We start from the raw sequence: 24,944 nt of genomic DNA on the forward strand, positions 1-24,944 counted from the left end.
ACAAGAATGAATAATCATTAAGTAATAGATCATGAACTTGAGTTGCATTTCTAATAGAAAAGGAAGGCTTTTCATAAATAAACCCATATTTTCCTCCTAAGTCTAGCCTCTGAAAACTAATGAAATGAGTGAGTTGTGTGGTCTGAACTACCGAACCACATAAATTCCAAATAAATAATTTCCTGAGAGATAAAATTATTATTAGTTTAGATATCTAATAGAGATAAGATTATATATGTTAACATCTAGCATATTATAGATATTCAATAACTAATAATGTTAATATAACTTACCTTGATGTAAGTTAACCTGAATCACAAAATTCACTTCATATTTTTCTAGCTTCTATCTTTGGTAATCAATGTCACTGACTTCTACAACCACCCATTGTGGGTTTAGCCTTCTTATTACACACCTTCATCATACATCATGTTTACCTTTATTGCATGCTATTGCATTGTCATGGTTCAGACTAGGGATTGTATCTTCTCTGTCTGTGACTTTTAAAATTTTTTTTCAAAATTTTTATTGTGATTAAGTGGTTACATAATTTCCCAAATTTCACACTACTGTGGGATAGTGATGCTTAGTTAAAGTCACAAATACATTCTAACTTTCATGGAGCAAATTGTCTATCATGGTCTACAACATTTATGAGTTCTATGAGCTTTGCAATACAGTTATTTCTTCCTCATTGGGTGATAATGTACATTTCTTTTGTTTTGCATAGCATCAGCTGTTCCCTCTTACCCAGTTGTTCCCTCCCTCCCATCGCTGCCATTGAGTCGCTTAGTTCATTTTGGTCAATGTCCAGTGTAGCTGATGGGTCCCGCTGTTGTATATTTTCCCTGATTCTCTGTAGTTCTGTGTCATTCTCCTGGTTTCCCTCCAGTGTGCACATATACACCATACATGTGATCACCAGCATGGGGTTATTTAGTAGTGATTTGACCAGAGGAGTGGAAGTCCTTTGTTTCTTAAGTCTTGTTAATTTTGTTGTATCATCTTACATTTTGGATTTAACATCCACTTATTAGGGAGACCATGTGCCGTTTGTCTCTTTGCTCTTGGCTTACCTCACTCAACATGATTTCTTCTAGCTCCATCCACTTCCCTGCAAATGCCATAATTTTGTCATTTCTAAGGCTGCATAATATTCCATTGTGTATAGATACCACAATTTTTGGATCCATTCCTTTGTTGTGGGATATCTTAGTTGTTTCCATATCCTGTCTATTGTGAACAGTGCTGCAATAAACATGGAGGTGCACGTGTCCTTGTACACTGGTTCCTGTTGTTCAGGGTAAATGCCTAGAAGTGGTATGACTGGGTCGTAAGGGAGGTCAATCTTTAGCTTTCTAAGGACCCTCCAGACTGCTTTCCAAAGTGGTTGTATAAGTGTACATTCCCACCGGCAGTGTAATAGGGTTCCTCTTTCTCCACATCCCTCCACCATTTGTCGTTGGCTGACTTTAGGATGTGGGACATTCTGACTCGGGTAATGTGGTATCTCAGGGTTGTCTTTATTTGCATTTCCTTCATAACCAAGGATGATAAATATTTCTTCATGTGTTTCTTTGCCATTTTTATCTCTTCTTCTGAGAAGTCTCTCTTTAGTTCCCTTGCCCATTTAGTAATTGGTTTGTTAGGTTTGGGAGGGATTAGTTTCTTGAGTTCCAAGTATATACTGGATATTAACCCCTTGTCTGATATATTGCTGGTAAATATTTTTTCCCAGTTAGTTGGTTGTCTTTCTAACTTGGTTACTGTAGCTTTGGCTGTGCAGAAACCTTGTATTTTAAGGTAGTCCCATTTGTCAAGTCTCTCTCCAATTTGTTGTGACCCTGGGACTCTGTTCAGGAAGTTCCTGCCTGTGCCTATAAGTTCAAGTGTCTCTCCTACTCTGTCCTGCAGTAGTTTCAGAGATTCAGGTTTGATGTTAAGGTCTTTAATCCATTTTGAGTTGATGTTAGTGTATGGTGAAGGCTGGGGTCCACTTTTAGATTTCTGAATGTGGTCGCCCAGTTTTCCCAGCACCAGTAGTTGAAGAGGCTGTGTTTCTTCTACTATATGTTTTTGGCTCCTTTGTCAAATATCAGCTGACTGTAGGCTTGTGGTTTTATTTCTGGATCTTCTATTCTATTCCATTGGTCTTTGGGTCTGTTTTTGTGCCAGTACCATGCTGTCTTTGTATAGTAGAGTTTGAAGTTTGGCATGGATATCCCTCCCATGTTGTCTTTTTTGCCTAGAATTGTTTTGGCTATGCTTTTGTTGTTCCATATGAATTTTTGGACTGTTTTCTGTATTTCAGAAATATATATCTTTGGGATTTTAATAGGAATTACATTGAATTTGTATACTAATTTTGGCAGTATTGCCATTCTCACTATAATAAGTCTGCCTATCCAAGAGCATGGAAGGTCTTTCCATTTCCTAGTGTCTTCTGTAATTTAAGTTTTTATAGTTTTCATTAAATAGTTCTTTTACACCTTTGGTTAGGTTAATTCCTAAATATTTTATTTTTTTTTTGGGGGTTATTGTGAATGGGGTTGCGTCCTTTATTTCCTTCTCTGCTTATACATTGTCAGTGTACAGGAAGGCGACTGATTTTTGTGGGTTGATTTTGTATCCTGCTACTTTGCCGAAGTGATTTATAATTTCTAAGAGTTTGGGGATGGAATTTTGGGGATCATGAAGGTAATAGTATCATGTCATCTGCAAAAAGGGATAGTTTAACTTCTTTCCCTATGCGGATCCCTTTAATGTCTTTTTCTTGCCTTATTGCCCTGGATAAGGATTCCAGGACTATATTGAAGAGTAGTATTGAAGAGCATCCTTACCTCGTTCCTGATTTTAAGAGAATTAGTTGTGGTTTTTCCCCATTAAGTATAATATTGGCTATTGGTCTGTCATATGTGGCTTTTATAGTTTTAAGGAATGTTCCTTCTATTCCTATTTTCTCCAGAGCTTTTAACATGAATGAATGTTGTATTTTATCAAAAGCCTTTTCTGCAGCTGTGGAGACTGGGCAGAAAAATCCCAGACTCTAAAATCCAATTAACCATGGAAGTGGCGCTGTAGCTCAAGTGGTAGAGCGCTCGCCTTGAGCTGAAGAGCTGAGGGACAGCGCCCAGGCCCAGAGTTCAAGCCCCACGACCGACAAAAAAAAAAAAAAAAAAAAAAAAAAAAAAAATCCAATTAACCAGCAAAAAGATGGAAGTACAGCTGTGTGCTGGTGGCTCATGCCTGTAATCCTAGGTAGTCAGGAGGCTGAAATCTGAGAATTGTGGTTCAAAGCCAGCCCGGGCAGGAAAGTCCATGAGACTCATCTCCAATAAATTACTCAGAAAATTGGAAGTTGCCCTGTGTCTCAAGTGGTAGAACACTTGCCTTGAACTGAAACACTGAGGGACAGTGCCCAAGCCCAGAGTTCAAGCCCCATGACTGACAGAAAAAAAAAAAAAGCTGGAAGTACAGGTGTGGGTGGCTCAAGCACTCTCCTTAAGGGAAAAAGCTGAGGGAGCATGAGTCATGACTTACCTAGTGCTGCTATACACATATAAAGATTTCTATTTAATAATTATGAACAATTATTATCTACTACCATAAAGACTTAGTATAAAACATACAGGACAAAAAACAAACCAAACCAAAACAAACCACATTTGTAAAAAGCTTCTGTTATACTTAATCTAAACAGGTTAAAATGGGATATGAAGATTGAGTAGATGTGGGAGCTGGGGAGAGAACAGATGTCATTTTGTGTGTCTACTGTACATCCTTTAAGTGCATTCACTTAAAATATTAATACCTTAAATGAACACTGTACATTTAACATAAAGAATTTAACATGGCTCACAAATATACTATATATAGACATTTCATTTCTTGATGGAGGGAGATTATTTGTTACCTTCATAATGTTGCTTCATGAGTTTATTGTTTTTGATAAAGTAAGGAATAACTTTCTAAGGGATGGTATTCTAACATAAAACACTTTTGCTTGCATATACCTGGAACAATCTGTTCTGTTATGGTAAAATAGTCTGACTGCTGCCTCTTATTTTAGTATATATTCAAACTTACAGAAAAGTTGCAAGAACAGGAGGAAGTAGTTCTTATAACTTTAAACATATTCCTTAAATGTTTATATTTTGCCTGATTGGCAAATGATCAATTAATTCTTTTTGAAAAAAAGTACCTGTTACTTAATTATAATTTGAAAGTAAACAGGAATCATTTTCCAGTTTACCTGTAGAAATGTATATCAATATGTATTTCTTTTTTTTTTTTGGTGGGGGGGTCCGGTCATGGGGCCTGAACTCTGGGCCTGGGCGCTGTCCCTCAGCTCTTCAGTTCAAGGCTAGCACTCTACCACTTGAGCCACAGCGCCACTTCCGGCTTTTTTCTTTTTTGCTTATGTGGTGTTGAGAAATCGAACCCAGGGCCTCATGCATACAAGGCAAGTGCTCTACCACTGAGCCACCTTCCCAGCCCCATTAAGATGTATTTCTAAGAACATCAAACTTATATGACAATATAATTGCTAAAATCAAGAAATATATCTTAGCTGTGCTTTGTAACACAGGGTCTATAATCCTAGCACCTGTGAGGCTGAGGCAGGACAATTCCAAGTTTGAGGCCAGCCTAAGCCCCATAGTAAGTTTCAGTTCAGACTGAAGTACATGAAGAAATCTTATAACTGTAATCCCTCTGTACATCACCTTTATAACAACAATAAAGTGTAAAGCAAAAGAAATTGTGTTTCAAAAAATATAAGGTAAGAATAAAGAAAGAAAAGAAATACATTTAAACCACAGTCAATATTAAATTTTGGGAGGAGGTTAATACTGAGGATTGAACCCAAGATCTTGTGCATAGGCATGTGTTCTACAACTTGGGCTGAACAACTGAACTCCAATTTTGTTTGTCTGGGATGGCCTGGATCAGCCTAGGTAAAAAACGCATAGTCCTCTTACCTTTACCTTCCCAGTAGCTAAGATTACAGGTGTATACAATCATGGTTGGCTATGTCAAATTTTAATAATTATCTCAATAGTGTGCTTTTGTAGCATTTTACTCCCATGGATAAGGATCTGATCTATTGTTACATATTGCATTTAGTTAAGTCTCTTTAGTTTTCCATTTCTTTAAAATGGAACAATTCTTCAGCCTTTCTTTGTCTTTCTTTGCCTACATATTTTTGAAGAATGTATAAGAATTACTTTGTTAAATATGCCTTGCTTTGACTTTGTCTAATGCTTCCTCAGGATTAGATGTAGGTCTGCATTTTGGAGCAATACTATAAAGGTAGTATTATAGCTTTTCCAGTCAGTCACTATATAAAGAGGCACATATAAAATGTCAAATTAATCCAGCACTGGTAGTATTAACTTTAATCAGTTTGTTAATGTGATCATCTCCACAGTCAAGTTACTAAACTTCTTTTATAATACAGAAGTAATTTGCAGAAAAATATGAAATATACTACAAATTAACTTTAGTATGTATGAATGATTTTCTAGCTGTTATCACTGTTAATTAGCATTCAAATGAAAACACATACATGCACATGAGCACACACACACATTTTTTATGGATACTGAGGATCAAACCCAGCCTTGTGTATTGTAGCCAAGTGCTCGACCCTTGAGCTACATATATCTTTAGCTTTATTAATTTATTTTGGTATAAACTCATGAATTAATATTTCATTCTATTAATTATAATTCATTATGATCATTGTATATTGATACCTGTATTATCTCAGATTTGAACCTAGTGATCTTGCACCCAAATATTTTTTTCAGTAAAATTTCCTTAAAAAGCAAACAAATAGCATGCTAATCTATATCCTATTTACCCCCCAAATAAGTCTTTTATATTTACTTTTCTTGATAGCAAAAAGTTACTATCCTGCCAAATCTGAAAATGTTCTAGAATATGCCAGAAGAATAATTACACTGATGATTCGAAGTTAAGTGATGAAAAATGACACTGTTTCTAATTTGGAAAAACTGCTTCTTCTATAGCTATTACTTTCTTAGCATTGTAGGGCATTCCATTTCCTAAAGTTAAGAATTACACATAATCTTGAAAGTATTTACAACTCACAGACTAACTTTAAATAATACCTTAAAAATTTGAATATTCTGAAACCATACATGTATTAATTAACAAAAAAGATTTAATTAAATATGGAGTTATTACCAAATAATGCTGAGACAATAAGGCTTTTTAAAAAATTCAAGCATTCTACTGCAATTCTTTGGTTAGAAATCTCTCTCCTTTCTCTCTCTTTCTCTGTATATCTTTCAGGAAGAATAAGTTTTAGTATTTAAGAACTAGAAAGAAATTTAAAATATATTGTCTGGTTTTTCTGAGGATCACTTATTATATGTGGGACAGAGTCAGGATAATGCAACCTTTACTACTATGTTTATCTTTTGGTAATACTTGACGAAATTTAACAGTGGGTATGAAAACATGTTTAACCTTTAAGCCCAATTTCCTAAATTTGAATATAGTACAGAGATTTTTAAGTTCATTATTAATTTGAAACAGCAAATGCCTCATTTTTTCAGAAAAGAACTATATTTAATATGAAAAGAACTATATTTAATAATGTCTTGTAGAGAGCTGATCAGGAATAGCAAATGCAACTCTCCTGGTTACTTCTAGTTTTACGTCTTTTTATAATGTATTGCTTCCTTATTAACACAAGACCAACTCAGGAACCTTTCACTTAAGAGCCATGTTTAGGAAGAAACACTAAGAACCGAAAATTATTATTATGAAACATGTCTCAATGCTGTTATTAATGTCTACTGATTGTTGTCCAAAACAAGGGATCATAAAATTGCCTTTAAAAGTAAATATCCTGGGTGAGGAACATACAAAACAAAAATCACATGGTACATTATAAACACGTTAGAAACAATAGCAAGAAAGAAAAAAAAAACACTTGTGTCTCTATCTTGGGGTTCATTTTGCCTGACATCATCTTATCTGGTCATATGTACATAACTTTTGACCTTTTCTGCTTGTCCCAGACATATACTGGTTATTGCAAATAATTTGGGGAGGGGAAGGGAAAAACCAAAATGTTTAAATAGGGATACAGGTTGACCAATTGTAACAATGAGATGTACAAGAAACTATGTTGAAAAACAAACTTTACAATTTAGGGGGGGTCAGGGAGGGTAGGGGGCTGGGAGGGTGGGGGGTGTAGGGTGGGGTGGGGGGTGGAGTGTAGTTGTGGAGGTGGGAGGGAAGGGATGGTAGGGGAAAAACAAAGTAGGAAGCAACAATGCTTGATAGGAAATGTACTCATTACCTTGCTCATGTAACTGTAACCCCTCTGTACAGTATTTTTATAATTAAAAACTTATTTAAAAAAAAGTAAATCTCCTATGACAGGTAATTTGATTGCTGATTCAATAGGCTTGAGAAATTAGTAAAACATACACCTGCCAGAGATGACCAAACATGAATGTTGGTGACACCATCCTATATGCATTCTCTGCTTTCTGTCTACTATGAAGCGAGTAGCTTGTTTCACCAGGACCCCTCTATCATGTTGCTCTGCCTCTTAATGGATCCAAAGCAATAGATTCAGCCAACTATGAAATATCTGAAATATTTGAAACTGTGAGTTAAAACTGCCTTTGTCAAGTATTTTGTCACAGTGATATGACAAATATCACTGGTTAAGCTACTATTTCTCTCTCCTCTGTAATTAATGTGAATATCAAGTAATGGATGCCCATAATCCCATCACAGAAGCCAGAGGTAAGAATATTTTTAACAAGTTTTTTGTTTTTGTCAGTCATGAGTCTGAACTCTGGTTGGCACTGTCCCTCAACAATTCAGCTCAAGGTTAGTACTCTACCACTTGAGCCACAGTGCCACTTCTGTAAGAATATTTTTGTATGAGGTTGAACTGGGTAAAAGTATGAGGCCCTATCTGAAAAACAAACTAAAAAAAAATAGAGGGGGAGGGTACTTGGGGTGTGTCTCAACTAAGACAAAGGCTCTTAGTTCAAACATTACTACTACTACTACTTCTAATACTACTACTATTACTACTAATGGTATGAACCCTTTTATGTCACAGTCTAGATCCTCTGGAAAGCTGCTGTACGTACAGGACAAACTTAATCAGACATTCAACACAGCTTTACAATGTATTCTCTATATTGAAACACAATGAAACAGGACAGTTTCCCAAACTGGCACTTCTCAGCATTTTGCTCAGCACTATATGATTTCTTGTGCTGTATAATAATGTTTGAAGGTCAAACAAGTTTGGGAAATGTTGGTTTTAAAGAGTTCTTTTCTTTAGGACTGCTCAGATCGTTTTGCAAAAAGGCACTATACACTTTCAAGAGAGAAAAACAGGAATGAATAATGTGTGTGTGTGTGTGTGTGTGTGTGTGTGTGTGTGTGTACACACACATTTGTGTATATAAACATGCATATATATTAATTCCTTATCTGTACTTAGCAATTGATAGGATATTTCCTCCTTACCCTCATGATACAGCTTTTAAAAGACTGTTCTATGAAACACCAATTTGGGAAACACTGATATGGGAAAAAGAAATAACAAATTCAACTGGGGGTTGGAAACAAATCAGAGCAAGATTTACTATTGAATTACAGGAAGTTTCCAGTCCTATTAAGTCTCCTATGCCCATTCTCTCCAATGGTTTTAATATCCCAACATACTTTATTTTAGTACTAGTTCTGGGCCATTCACTTGCATTTGTTATTGTTTATTTGTTGTGTGTATCTGATTCTGTCCAGCTTCTGCCTCATCCAGTTAAATTCATTCTTTATTTCTCTCCTTAACCTTCAAATTTGATTCTGTCATGTAATTTCTAGCTTATAGCATCTCAAAACTGACTCTCATCTGCCCTGGTATTTTATGGTCCTCTCTGGCTCTACAAAGGAACTTACAAATTAGCTTGGCAATCTAATCTTTCTAGCAACAAGAGGATAGACAAAACTACAGATCAGATCTTTAGCAGGCCTCTGCTTTAAATTTCTCACCTGAGAATAGTGATGTAAAGTAATTTCTTCTATTTTAGAATTTTCTGTGACATGTAAAGAGAAAACAAATGAGATTCCTTTAGTGCTTATATGATTCTCTCCCTAAAGTGGTACCTGTGCATGACTTATTTACTTCATGCTTTCCTTTTGGAATTTCATTATTTATTTATTTTTTTTGTTGGTCGTGGTGCTTGAACTCTGGGCCTGGGCGCTGTCCCTCAGCTCTTCAGCTCAAGGTTAGCGCTCTACCACTTGAGCCACAGAGCCACTTCTGGCTTTTTCTGTTTATGTGGTGCTGAGGAATCGAAGCCAAGGCCTCATGCATGCAAGGCAAGCACTCTACCACTGAGCCACCTTCCCAGCCCTCAGGATTTCATTTTTAACACAAAAGTATTAGAGTACAAAGCAGCTTTCTATTCAGGGAGAACATGGTAGCTTCCTGAATGTAAACGCTAATTATCTTGAAGAGATACTGCATACCAATCTGAAATGAAACCACATTAATTTACCCTGATAAACATGATTTTATAATTTAGATTCTACATAATATTTTAATTTTATTAATTTTAACTGAGTTCTTTCCAAATTAGGAATGGCAATAGATGTGCCAATAGATTAATTTGCTTTCTTTCAGGGTTAATTTCTTAATTTACTAGACTACTGTATTTTTGAATATACATTATATATAATGTTGGGGGGAGAGGACTTGGTGAGACTTATCTAGCCTGATGTACAATTACAAAAGGAACAGTGATTATTGTATTTCCACTGGAATATACAGCATTTGTTTATCATTTTAAAATGCTTTCAACACTATTTTAATATCATTCTTAAAGATGATTGTATAGATTATTAGAGGCCTTAAAAAAAGCTAGCAATATTAAAGTGTGCAAACCAAAAATTCTAGCATGAAAAACCCGAGTGTTTCTAAGGTTTCACAGTAAATATCAGCAATGCAGCACACTCTACCTTGATTTTCAATATCTAGGTCACATGGACTACTTTGAATACTGCGAATAAAGAAAAAAGATTCTGTAGAGCCACCAAGAAATTGAAATTATGAAAAAAAATCATAGGGTAACATGGTTTTAAAAATAATAATTCCTATATAAAACAAAACATAGTGCCCTAAATATGCACTTCTCATCTATTATGAAAACTGAATAAAGCCTTTGAGAGTGCTATTTACTTAATAAAATTTCTTTTGTTTTCTCTGCTCTCTCAGATGTGCACACCCATGCACAATGATCAGTCAGAGCAGTTAAGAACGATATATGCCGAAAATAAGTGCATTGTTAATCAAAGAGCACATGTACTTTGGGGGAAAATTCTGTAGTTCTTAGCAATAATCAGAAACTATAGCTTCCATAGAAAATAAAAGCAAATGGATATGTTACTAATGATATTTGAAATTATAATCTTTTTATTTACATGAAAGAAACATAAATGTTTATGATATATTTTAATTTTGAAAAATGTGCACTGCCTTTGGAATTTATTGTAGTCATAATCATATTGTTACAGATATTTAGAGCCTAAAATGGTTTTACTGTAATTTTATTATTTTCCTTGAAATCTACTGAATATATTAGGCTCTAGATTTAAAATTTCTCCTTGTCCTTTCTCTAGGCTTGTACGTGAAGGTTAAGAAACACAAATATGTTTCTCAGAAAAACAAGAATTCCTGAGAATCTATATTTATATTGCTAACATATCCAGCTCACAGATATGTGCACTGCTTTCTAGTAAAATAGAAATAAAAATCACATTGTCTATGTGTAGTTTTCTTACTATATTTGAAAATACAAAATGGCATCTCTGTCTGTCTGTCTCTCTCTCTCACACACACACCAGCACAAGACTGAAAAACTACATTTAAATAACTTAGACTTCTAAGACCTTTCATAAGTAGGATATCCACATTATTAAAGAAAGATACAGAACTATGCTTCTTTAACGGCATTATAGCTTGCATGCACTTTTAACCAAGCACAAAAAGTGGCTCCTTCTTGTGCAGGCAAACAGGAAAAATACATTTAAAGATAAAACTCCAGCTGGGCACTGGTGGTTCTTGTCTGTAATCCTAGTTACTCAGGAGGTTAAGATCTGAGGATTGCAGTTCAAAGCCAGCCTGGGCAGGAAAGTCCAAGAGATTCTTATCTTCAATAAACCAGCAGAAAACCGGAAGTGGTGCTGCAGTTCAAGTGGCAGAGTGCTTGACTTGAGCTGAAGAGCTCAAGGACGTGGTCAGGCCCAGAGTTCAAGCCCCACGATTGACAAAAATAAAAAATAAAAAAAATAAAGATAAAGCTCCATTATGGCACTGGTCTCCCTTTTTTGATAGTACTGGAGATTGACTACTTAGCCCTGTCCTCAGCCAGAAGTCCCCTTCATATAGATATAGGTAGCAGATTTGGATTTGAGAATTTACTCCAATTCCAGAGCAAGTTTTAAAATCTAGAAGTCTCAAACTGGTTTAAGGTTACATTTTGGCTATTCTATGCAAATGGTCATTTATTTCAAGAATAAAAAGTGGACTTTATTTAAAAAAGAGATATAAAGAACCACTATCACCTAAGAAATTTGATTTCTTTTTCCTTCCTTCCTTCCTTCCTTCCCTCCTTCCTCCCCCCCCCCCCCCAAGTCATAATGGATTTTTATGCAGGGCCTTGTGTTCTACTACCTGAGCCAGAAAGGATTTCATACTTATTGCTTGGGCCAGCCTCAGAATAACATTTTCCTACCTATATTTGCCTGACTAGATTATACACATGAAACACCATGTGTACCATATTTGTTGAGATATGATCTCATTAACTTTTTGTCAGGTTGGCATGAAACTATGATATTTCTGATTTCCACCTCCCAAATTGCTAGGATTACAGGCATGAGCACTGCACCAAGTCATTCAATATATCTGAAGAAAGTCACTTCATTTCAGCTCTAGAAATATCTTATTTTACTTTTAATAGGAAAATGTATTTAAATTGTTCCTAGATGATTGCATTGCTTTATAAATATGCTCATCTGCATATATCTAAGAATATACTATTGGGGCTATTATTTTGAAAAACAGTATACTTATATATTATGTTATAAGCATCACATAATTTCATGCAGGAAAATCTATTATATTAGTTTATGTTGCCCAAATTCAAACTGTCTAGAGTTATTTCTGCAATAAAATGCCATTTGATCTGGAAATTTTTCTTCTTATAAACCTTCATTGACTTTTAGCTAAACACAAGAGGTAGAGCCCACATATGTTTACTTATTTTACGAAACATTAAAATGACAGTGAAGGTATGAAAGCTGAAGAAAACCACTATGGAGAATAGGCTACCAACAGATGAGAAATTCCAAGTTAACAGTAACCAGGAACAGAACTGCTGAAGTGGGTCCAAGGAAGCCTCAGCCAGGAGGAGCTGAAATCTTCAATCTGAAGATCGAGGGTTTGTTAAGCACTTATAAAGATGACTGGTAAGACAGCAGGGGATGGAGAAATGATACTGAAAATGGGAAGAAGTGTTGAATGTTTGCATAAGGAAAGAGATACTCACCTGCTGAAGCAAAAATCAAAATGTGTGCCTTGGAAGAAATCTATTCTAGACTTCCTCAAAGAATTCAGTCCCCCAAAATGGCTTTGGGGGGCTGGGAAGGTGGCTCAGTGGTAGAGCGCTTGCCTTGCATGCCTGAGGACCTGAGTTTGATTCCTCAGCACCACATAAGCAAAAAGAAAAGAGCCGGAAGTGGCGCTGTGGTTCAAGTGGTAGAGTGCTAGCCTTGAGCTGAAGAGCTGAGGGACAGAGCCCAGGCCCAGAGTTCAGTCCCTACAACCAGACAAAAAAAAAAAACAAACCCCAAAATGGCTTTGAGGTCTACTGCTCACAGAAGTTTCCACTATGTAAAATGTCTCCTTCCTGAACCCAAGTATGCCAAAGCTGCCTTTGAAGATAATGAATGATTTGTAGCCTGTTAATCTCGTCTTGATGTGAATGATGATAACAAGCAGCCAGATGGCTAACTCTATGATTTCTCTCCATTTTTTTTTTTTCTGGTTCTGAGGTTTGAACTTTGTGTCTGGCTCTGTCCCTGAGCTCCATTTTTAAAATCAAGGCTAGTGTTCTACCACTTGAACCACAATGCCACTTCTGACTTTTTCTGTGATCATTTGGAGATAAGAATCTCAACAACTTTCCTGCAAGGGTTGGCTTTGAACTGTGATCCTCAGACCTCAGCCTCCTGAGTAGCGAGGATTACAGTCATGAGCCACCAGTGCCTAGACTCTACAACTTTTAACACAATGTTTATTAAGATGGTTACACAAAGAAAGTAGTCGAAGCGGTATAAAATGTGAGGTTTTAGCAAGTGTCTCAGTAGAACAGGAAGCCCTAATTGGTACTTTTGAAGTTGTGTTTTCTCTCTGACACTCCCTGCCTGCCACCATTCTTTTTCCCTCATTGAAGTCCTGCTCTCAGGCTTGCACCACTCTTAGAACCTGGATATTCTTCTTATAAGAGTAAAATACATTTCAAACATTTGAAAATTAACAAAATACACCTGATTATCCACATATTCTTCCTTAGGAAGCTGCTAAGGGAAATGCCTCATTAAAGAAGGATGTAAAATGTAAAAGAGAAAAATGTAGAATGCAGCAGTGCCTACAAGAAGAGCAGGAGGGGCTGGGAAGGTGGCTCAGTGGTAGGGTGCTAGTCTTGCATGCATGAGGCCCTGGGATCGATTCCTCAGCACCACATAAGCAAAAAGAAAAAAGCCGGAAGTGGCACTGTGGCTCAAGTAGTAGAGCTCTAGCCTTGAGCTGAAGAGTTGAGGGACAGCGCCCAGGCCCAGAGTTCAGGCCCCACGACCGGACCCCCCCCCCCAAAAAAAAAAGAGGAGCAGGAAAGGGGAGTCCTCGGGTGACGGCTATACAGCTAAGCATGTGGATAGTTTGGAAGTAGAGTGAGGAAAATGGAAAGAGAAAGACTGAGAAAGAGGCAGACAAAAGGAGAGATGGATCCAAATGTTTCATTCACAATGAAAAACCTTGTAATGTTATTTAAAAAATCCCCAAGCAATCAGAAATTTAAGAAAACTAACACTTGCACAAGAAAATGTAATCAAAGATTACTTGGCATTATAATTGTTCATTAATTAAAATAACATTTAGTGCCAGTTAGGTATAAGGAAGGCACACTTTTAACTAGTGAGAACATGGAAATTATGGGGAACATAATAAACAAAAAATCAAATGAGACTATTCTAACGAATTTTTCTAGCTTACCATCTAGTATTAGGAAAATGACCACAATTTCAAAAATTAAGTAAAATGCAGTACATGATTTCTAAGTGCTAGACAGAAAGACATAAAGAGGAACATACAGAGAGAATTTGAAGTGGAGAAGACAGTTTTAAGCATTAGTTGGCCAGGTAAGCCCTCCAAATAGCCGTGATTTAGATCAAGACTTAAGGAAGCATCAAGTGATATATCCATTTAAGAGTGAAGTTATATAGGAGAAAACAGCAAATACTCATAAAATAATGTAGATAGTTAATTGTGGTCATAAAAATGTCAATAACATCCATTTTAGAAGCACAAAAGTAACAGAACTGAAGACAGACCCATGGAAAGAACTGAAGGAGGTGGGTATACAGAGAGACAATTACAAACAACACATCTACAAAAATAGAACAAAAAATAATGGCAAAGGTTTATTATTAGCAATTACAACACAGAAGTACATAGAGAAAAAACTCAATGGAGAATGAGAGGAAGAGAAAGGTAAAGGAAAAGTAGGAGAAGTAAGGGTACAAGACCTTCTTTATGTTCATGGAAGTATGGATGTTAGTATATAATGGTTAAAACTTAATGTCAAGTGATGTGAGCCTTTGAGGACCAAGGATTTCCTCTTGGCTCTCCCATGATGACTGTTCCTCTTCATCCCTTTCTGTACACGATTTTAGCCTTCCTAGGTTCTTTTCCTCCACTCATGTCTGCATTGCCCAAACCATGCCTCCATATCTGTGAGAACAATTCTTCCCTTTTTCAAGAACTAATTCTGGTTGTCTTCCCCAAAATAAAGTTTGGCTGAGCCTTTCTGTAAAAGTCGTATTTATTTCATCATCCTCTAAATTAGAATACATATTCTCAGTTATTTTATGTTCACCAATTTTGAATAAAGACATATCTACTGGCTTCCATGTGAGCAGTCTATGAAGTAATAGAATAAATGGCTGCTTGATAAATTATAGGCATGGTGGGTCAGAGGATCAAGAAGATTTTAATGGCTGACAAAATGATTGCCTAGCATGAGAAGACACTCAGTTTGATCCTTAGCACTGTCCCCTCAATTGTTATTTGAGAGTAGTTAAAACATACTAAGCAATGAGCATTAGCTAATAAATAAGTGGCAAATAATCCTAATAAGAATCTAAATCTAAATAGATTCAATTGTTTTTATATACTGACACCGTCATTCCGACAGACACAAGAATTACCTCTGAAAAGTACAATGCCTCTATAAATATTTGTGGGATAAATTGAACTAAACCATTTCAAACTAAAGAGTCTGAAGTATGAACATGAAGAAAAGACTTTTAGAAAAGACTTCTATTTAATTTACCCTAAAATTAAATAGAAACAAAAGACTAGGTGTATGATTTATCAAGGTAAATTGAAGAATCAGTTTCAAAGGGTTAAGAAAAATGGCATAGCAGATTAAGAAGAGCTACTATAAATTCTAGGTTTCTAAAGTGGAATATGTTTTTTAAAAGTTCAATTTTCTGACCCAGCATTTAACACATCCTATTCAGTTTGTTATTGATTTAGTTTCTTCATTTGTAAAATTGGGTTTGGGTTTAGATCAATTATGAACAGGGAGTTAGAATATGAGTTAGAATGGTGCTGATATTAGCAAGTTCTTTTACTGTTTTTTCTATTGGTAGGTGCTTATTATTATATCATTTTATTACCACAGACATCATTATTATTCTGTAAGTTGGATGAGTTTATATTTTATTTTGTTAATTCTGTCCTTTCTACATTTCATATGCATATGTTCTTAAAAAGTGTGTGTGCACTCGTGTGTATTCCCACAAACTGAAGGAACAAAAGAAAAGTAAGAAAGAAAGGGAAGAAAGAAAAGACAAATGAAATCAACCAAGCTGGGTACAGTGACTCTCCTAAATATTCAGAAGGTTGGAATCATGAAGATAATGGTTCAAGGCCAACCGAGGCAAAAAGTTGTGAGATCCTACCTCAATTAAGAAAAAGCTGGGCAAAATGGCACACCTCTGTCTTCCCAGCAACAAGGGACGGGGATATGGAAGTACTGCCACAGGCTAGCTAGATCCATTAGAAAGGCTGGGGCAGTGGCTCCAATGGTAGAGTAAGAAATTCTACAATGATACTCACAAGACACTATGGTGGAAATGAACTTAATGTACTCATTCCTTACTCATGTAACTGTAACCCTTCTGTACAGCATCTTTACAATAAAATAAGATTAAAAAATAAATTCTAGTAACTTCCCACACCCTAATCTAAAGAAAGAAAAGAAGAAAAAAAAGAAAAAAAGGGAGGGATGGAAGTCAGGGAAGGAAAGATGAAGCAAAGAAGGAAGGAAGGAAGTACTTACAAAGAGAAATAAAATGACTGTTTCAATAATTAAAATACACATTAACCAAACACTCAAGTCTTGCAGGTTTTCACAATTACCCAAATTGACAAGTACATAATTTTACTAGATCAGGCTAGATTATTATTTAAAGGAATAGTATATTAGAACTTTCTTTACAAATTTCCCATGAAATTATAATAAAAATGGGAAACAGAATTTATTCTCTTAAAAAAAAAACAGCTCATCTGGGCTCTGGTGGCTCAGCCTGTAATCCTAGCTACTCAGGAAGCTGAGATCTGAGGATCGTGGTTCAAAGCTAGCCCGGGCAGGAAAGTCAGTGAGATTCTTATCTCCAATAAAACACTAGAAAACCAGAAGTGGTGCTGTGGCTCAAGAGGTAGAGCACTCGCCTTGAGCTGACGAGCTGAGGGATAGCGCCCAAGCCCAGAGTTCAAGTCACATGACTGACCAAAAAACCCCCCAAAACTTAGCTCATGGGGCTGGCTCAGTGGTAGAGCGCTTGCCTTGCATGCATGAAGCCTGGGTTTGATTCCTCAGGACCACATAAGCAGAAAAAGCCAGAAGTGGCGTGGTAGAACGACAGCCTTCAGCTGAGGGCTGGGCACAGCGCCCAGGCCCAGAGTTGAGGCCCCATGACTGACAAAACAAAAACAAAAATCAAACTTAGCCCACTTGAATTGATGCTCAATATAACTGGGCAGAATTTTCAGTAGTGATTCAATTCTTGAGGTTGTAATTTTTATACGTAAGTCTTTGCACAGGTAAATACAAACCAAAAACAGTAAAAACAGAACACAGCAGATGAAATATCTATGAAGAGTTTCGGAGTTGGTATCCATTTACCTTAGCATTGCAGCTTGAATCCTGAGATGCCCCTAGGGATAAAGTGTCAGAGGCAAGTTTGATTCACTCTGGTATTAAAAAGCAAAACAAAAAATAAATGGAAATCTTCACTGTGGCTAGGACTACCTTTTGAGGATAAACAACTGGCTAGGAGCACACTTGTCCCTAAGCTTTGCCTGGGGCCTTTAATAGACACCAAATCATTAGTCACAATAGCCTAGAAAAGCCTCAAGCTAAAACTGTGGTTGCTATATATCTGCAAATTCATTTTAAAAACACTTTTATTCTGCTTTGATGACACACTGTGTGTGTGCGTGCATGCATGTGTGTGTGTAATCATGTCAATTATTTTATTTTGTCTTTAAGTAGTTGTACAAAGGGGTTTCAATTCAACAAATCAGTTTGGTATCAACTGGAAGAAGCAGGAAAAACTACTGTCAGTTGGCTTTCTCTAATCATTTATAAAAAGATAGTCAACTAACAAAAATGCCCAGGAACTATACTGAGTAAGAGCAACTGGTTATTCAAAGTTGTTTTCAAGGTCCTATGAAAAGCAGCCATCATGTAGAAGACAGTTTTCCTTTTATTTGGTAAAGGGAAAATAATTTGGATAAATGCAAAGATAAATTTAGGAAAGCCATGGTTTCTGAAAACCAGGGTACAAGCTAGTTATATCACACCACAACTCAACTTGAGTTTTTATTTATTTTTTATTTTTATTTATTTATTTATTTTTGGGTCCAGTCGTGGGGCCTGAACTCTGGGCCTGGGCGCTGTCCCTCAGCTCTTCAGCTCAAGGCTAGCACCACTTGAGCCACAGCGCCACTTCCGGCTTTGCTCTTTTTGCTTATGTGGTGCTGAGGAATCGAACCCAGGGCCTCATGCATGCAAGACAAGCACTCTACCACTGAGCCACCTTCCCAGCCCCGAGTTTTTATTTTTTTCTCAAGTTATACTATGTATTGGCATCTGCCATGCTAAAACTTTTCAACTCTGACTTCATCTCCAAGTCTGACCATTGCAGTTTGCTTCTTCTGGTAACTCTGTCTGTTTCCATTGATCATAAAGTACAATTTCTTGCTGATTATCACAATTAAGAATTTCCTTTTGCAAAGGGTAATTCCACCTCACACATGTTAGGATAGTTATTATCAAAAGGTAAGTGCTGATGAAGGTGTAGAGAAAAGGAACTCTTGTACATTGTTAGCAAGGATGCAAATTAATAATCCATTATGGAAATCAGTATGGAAGTTCCTCTATTCAAAGCATGGTGACTATAGGTAGTAAAAATGTATTTTTTACTCACAAACTGCTAAGAAAAACCTTAAATATTCTTACTAAAAAAAGTTATGTAATCCTAGCTACTCACAAGGCTGAAATCTGAGGATAGTGGTTCAAAGCCAGCCTAGACAGGAAAATGCATGAGATTCATATCTCCAATTAACTACTAAAACTCAGAAGTAGCACTGTGGTTCAAAGTGTTAGAGAACTAGCCTTGAACAAAAGAGCTCAGGGCAGATCTCAGGCCTTCACTTCAAGTGCCCCTGCCCCCTCCCTTCAAACAAGAAATAAAATTATTGCAGTGTGAAATGAGAGATATGGAAAGATCCTCTGGTACATTGTAAATGTATAGATTTTAAAAAACTTTTCAACTAATAAATCTGGGGAACATAATCCCTTTTCTCAAGAACAGTACTGCATATCTCTGACTGTCTGGATTAAAGTCTGATTCATTACCTCTATAAACAGATAGTAATATTTCTTCCATTAAGTAGATATTCCAAAGATCACATGAGAAGAATGGTTTCAAGTAGAGGATCATCATATACAAGCAAGCACTAGTGACTATTATTGAGAATATGAGGTGACAGATGTGATAATCAGTTTGATTAAACCATCCCACTATATCAAAATAACCTGTAACAAAGTAAATACTTAGTATTATTAATGATAACACCTCTGAACCTTCTATTTGCTTTTTAAATTTTTTTTCAAAGAATATTGGGCAAAACAGTTGTGTGACTTTGGATGAATGTTTCACTCTTTTGTTTTTTCTAATCATAATGAAAGGATTCAACTATTTCACTTCAAAGATTTCTTAATTGTAAAATGTGATAAGGTTCACACAGATATGACAAAGATTCAGACTATTTTCCTGTATGCTTTTTATATGAAACAATAATTCTACTTGATATTAATTTTGTCTCTATATCTTCTTTAAATAAAGATGACCACGGACCATATTTATTCTCTTTCTGATATTAGTTATGAATATTTTCCAAATATTCTGTGATGTGCTACTATATTCACTATGAAACTCCACAGAAGGCCCTCAAGAAGGACTTGACTTTTCCTGAACTGATACTTTAAAAATGAATTGGATATTAATCAGATTAATAATTACATAAGATGTGAGCTTTTAATTTCTCTCTGATCCAGAAACATAAAAACAACTGATATGCTTGTGGAGAAGATATATGTAAGATTTTGCTGAAAGGTTTATAAAAATTCCTGATAATAGAGTTCTATAACTCATAATTTAGGACAGCACCTTTTGAAGACAGAAAGACAAAATTTACACAATGGCATAAGGAAGAGTTACAGTTTTTATTGAGGATGATTTAACTGAAAAAGCAAAAAGCAAATAGAAGCAATTGTGTAAGTTAAACATTCTGCTTCTTCAATTTTATTTAAAAAATGGTACTAGGGTTTGAAATGTAGGGGCTTAGATTGGTAGGCAGGCATTCTTCAACTGAGCCACATCTCAGCCCTTACTTTGCAGGAGTTATTTCTGAGATAGAATCTCAATTCCTGCCCAGATAAATTTCTAGCCCTCAATATTTCTATTTATTTTTTCCTATCCTTGTCAGATATTGAACACCTATCACCATGCCTCAGTACTTCCCTTGAGACAGAGTCTCACAGGTATTTTCACCCCAGTTAGCATGGAACTTTGATCCTCCTCTTCCCAACCTCCTCTGTAGCTGGAATGTTGGATGGGCACTAGTATACCCAGTTAGTGGTTGAGAAGAGGTCTCACAAACTTTTCTACCTGGCTGGCCTCGAACCATAATTCGCCCAATCTCACCCAATTCCATGTGTGAGCCAATGGCAACATTCTGTTTTCAATACATAGAGATAATGTATTTTTTTTAAATCAGAAATTTAGAGCAATTAAATTCTCTAAGAAATCATATAAAAATAGCAAAGTAAGCAACATTAATCTCAGCTAATGCTAATATTTGATGTATGCTGTAAATATATTGCAACAAAAGTGATCTCAGACAAACTACAGCAGATATAAAATACAAGTTGGGTAAAATTACATCTACTGTCAGTGTATACAATGAAATATAATAGATAATACAGTATGTCTGGGAGTTATCTCAAATAATATAGGAGGTATATAATTAAATCAACATTAGCAACAAGGGAATCACAGAAACAGCAGAGGATGAACTAATGCAACAATGATACTCACTAGACACTAAGTTGGAAATGAACTATACAACTTGTGGGGGAGGGGAGTTGGGAGTGGTAGGTGGGAGAAAATAAGGGAAGGGGTAACAGTGTTTCAAAAGAAATGAACATAACTGTAACCCCCCTTTTCATCACCTTTACAATTAATTAGAAAAAAGAAAACAATTACAATAAAAACCACATTAGCATCGTTTTAAATTACTTATCCCAAATTGAGACACATGGGGATGCCTTAGAAATGTTATAGGAAAAATAAGGCACATAAAGCAAAACTGAAATATCAAATCAAAGTATTAAAAAAAGAAAAATATGGAGGCATAATTCTAATATATTTGATTTACAGATTTAATATTTTAAATATGATTCCTAATTCTAATCAATCCAAAGAAGAAGGAGTCCAATGAATATTTGGCACAGGACATGAGTAGAATATTCATGAGACCTCAAAGTTGATATAAAAGTAGAAAAAGATAGTCATATCAGTAGTAATCACAAAAAGGTCACAAACTTTTAACACATTTATTTACAAATTAAAACAGTAATTACCAAATTCAGATCCAGCTGTGGAAAAATTAATACTCTCAAATACTCACACATTGTTGGTATGAGTATAAATTGGTGGGGCTTTTTATCCAATTTATCATCATGATGCACTAATGTCAGTTTTAAGAACAAACGGTAAGCCAGAAATTCCAAGATATTCAGTGAGATTTGATAGACCTTGTGTGTATGTAACTATGTTTAATCAAACAATTCATTTTTTCCATTGGATACTGAATTAACATATAGTAGGCAAACACTTTACCACTAAGCTCCTCCTGTAGCTCCTTTGCCTTCTAAACACCTTGGCATGCTACTTTAGATGAGTATGTATTTGTATAATGATGAAGAACAATAGTATTTTCTTATGTGATGTTCAAGGAACTCTTTCATCAGAGAGTATGCTTAGAAGATTCTGCAGTCCTAACAAAGTCAACAGACATCTACACAAAAATCATGTAAGAGGAAATTCACCAAAGTTACACTTACTTCAGGAAAACCTTGGAAACAACCCAATAGTTTTGTGGTTTATGTGTTATGCCCTTAAAGTGGATTATTATACAGCTATTAAAAACTGAAAAATGCCACAATAAATGAGTAAGTAAAAGCAGCAGAGCAGCTAAAAATTGATACTCTATAATGTCAGTCAGAATTTCTAGAGTTATACAGTTTTATGGATTATATATATATATATATATATATATAATATCTATCAATAGTTTATGAAAAGCATACTAGAAAATATAGAGAGTAGTACCTCAAGGTGATGGCATTACTATATTTTTTGGATTATCTTTATTTTTAGGCAGAAAAATTCTTTAGTGATAACACTTAAACACAACATGTTAAGTTATAGCTATCAAATACTTTCCATGAGTAATAAAAATCTAAGTCCACAGACAAGACAGCTGTGACTATACGAAGAGTCCTTAGAGGGGAAACACAGTTCCTACCTTGTGGAGAGAAGCTAATGGAAACATCACAAGTGTGGTGAGGTCCCACAGAGGGGGAGAGGCAGCCAGTCTTCAGACACTCTATGCTTTTCTGAGTCTCAAGAAGGATGTGCCTCTTCTCTCTGTGATGAAATCCACATGAGAATACAAGTTTATTTCAAGAATGACTTCCCAAATCACTTGAAAATGTTACTGTTAATTTCTAAACATCAAAAAGTCTCTGGCAAAGAAGCAGAGAGGATTAAGGGTGTCAGTACCTTCATCCCTCAGAATGTTATGATTAACTACTACAGCAATATTATACTGTCCCCTTTCATATGCCTGTTGATATATTTTAAGAAAAAATATTTAAATTGATTGATAAAACAGTAATTCCATGTTTTTGATGGTATTAGGGTTTAACTCAGGGCCTCACACTTGGTAAGGCAAGTGCTTTATCAAATGATCCCAACACTTTTGTTATTGCTACTTTTTGAATAGGGTCTTATGGTTTTGCCCATGGTGGTCTAATCCACAATCCTTCTATTTAGGTCTCCAACATACGGAGATTACAGGTATGTGTGTGCTTATATCACCACGTACATGTTATTTGCTGAGATAGGCTCTTGGTAACTTTTTGCCAAGGCTGGCCTCCAAAGTATGATCATCCTGGTCTCCATTTCCTGAGCATTAGGAATTACAGTTTGACAGTGTCCTATATGTTAATCCTATAATCAGTTTTTAAATATAATATAAATTCATCAATATTTCTTGGGTGTTCACTTTATGCCAGGAACATATGAAGAACTAGATACAATGATAATCACAACCATGATACAAAGTAGCCATTATTAAAATGAGGTCATTGAAGCTTTGGGATTTGGTCTTAAACAGCCTCATGTTGAAGACAGTCTTTCTGTGTCAGATTACTTAAAATGAGTTTGCCTAATCTTTTAATAAGGATAGCAATAGCACCCAACACATAAAGCTGTTATAAAGGCTAACATTCATATCAGGCACAAGTGTAAATGCAGTGTGCGTTTGTCAATAAATGTCTAGGTATGACTAATTATATTAAGAAAGTCTCTTTCCTGAGCAACCATATTTTATTACTAGCAACCATAGTTTATTTTTCCAATAATCCTTATCCTATGAGGTAGACATTACTAAACTTGGTCCTCAGTTTCAAAATTCAAAAACTTGTTCTTGTTAACTCTCCAAATTATCAAACAAAAACAACTCACAAGAAAGTTCTCCAGTTTAAAAGGGATAACTGTTCAATAACGTCAAGTCTAACTTAAGTACCAAGTCACATGCACATTTCCTGATTAGTATAAAATCCAAGCAATAATGGAAAACTCAAACTTCCATCCCACCATCGTACTTTTCTTGTCTAGTGTATTAAGAATTTCTTAGTACCCTTGAAATGATAGTTTGAGAAGGCATAAAAAAACATCAATGTAGCATTCTTCCCAAGAATGTTTAATTTGAATTCAAAATATGGATTAAGGAAAATGCTTCTAATAATTGATACAGTTTCATTGAAAATGTAAGCTATGACACAGAGAGACTGGAAATGTTTTGATTTTTTTTTTAGATTAAAGTGATTAAGTGCATGTGACAATTGAGTACAATGATCAGGAGGTAGGGGCAGCTGTTATTGCTATTTAAAAATGTTGGTAACATATTTGAAACTACTGTTTCACATTTGAAACTGTATCATCCATTTATAGTTATACTCATTTACTGAACACCTACTTGGTGTGATAATCCTACAGATAAATTGTGTAAGTAATAAACTATACAATATAGACTTGGCTTGGCCAAGGGGATCCAGATAAAGGATAGTAAAGACCTCTCTATTAGAGTCTGGCAAGTTAGCAAAATAGCTGAACTCTCATCTGTTTCACTTTGGGATTTAGACCATCTGCCTACTAAAGTATGTTTTGTAATGGAGGAAAAAAACCTCAAAATGTTGGAGCAGGTTGGCTGCTTCATATCACCATCAGGAAAGTCCTGTAAGAGAGAGTAGCAGGTCAGGAAACAGAGAATGGAAACGCAATTGCTTTGCCCAGAGACCTACTTTCTGTCTGGCTGAGAACCAGGTGATCTGGAGCCTAGCAGGATAGAAGAAGCCAAATTTTATATGCCTTATAATTATCTTGTATTTACTTTTGAGCAGTTTATTCACATGACACAACTTTTGAAAGATCTAAAAAGGCAGTGTAAAGATCTCTCCCAATATCATTTCATCTGTCCTTTCCAGAGATGTTCAAAGTATTGCTACACCTGCATATTTTTTCCACAGTGGAAGCAGCCTTGCTTTCTCCACAGACATGTTTTGCCAATTGATCTTATCAGAACATATAAAGCTGCTCTAAGAGCTGCATTTATATAATGTTCATAGGATAAGAGGCCAGGGCAGATAAGAAGATTGAGACTAATAAAAAAAAAC

At 35.7% G+C, this 24,944-nt stretch overlaps 1 protein-coding gene across 6 annotated transcripts in view; it reads right to left on the reverse strand.

Annotated features, from left to right (window-relative positions):
* The window catches only part of Mbd5 (methyl-CpG binding domain protein 5), a 338,624-nt gene that overhangs the window by 118,845 nt on the left and 194,835 nt on the right, over positions 1-24,944 (reverse strand). For all 6 annotated transcript variants that reach the window (XR_011372200.1, XM_070023512.1, XM_070023527.1 and 3 more), the window contains exon 4: positions 22,511-22,632. The gene's annotated coding sequence lies outside the window, so the exon portion shown is untranslated. The remainder of the gene's footprint in view (positions 1-22,510; positions 22,633-24,944) is intronic.

The sequence above is a fragment of the Dipodomys merriami genome, unplaced genomic scaffold (assembly GCF_024711535.1).
Source record: "Dipodomys merriami isolate MVZ:Mamm:240054 unplaced genomic scaffold, mDipMer1.0.p SCAF_1, whole genome shotgun sequence".
NCBI classification, from domain to species: domain Eukaryota; kingdom Metazoa; phylum Chordata; class Mammalia; order Rodentia; family Heteromyidae; genus Dipodomys; species Dipodomys merriami.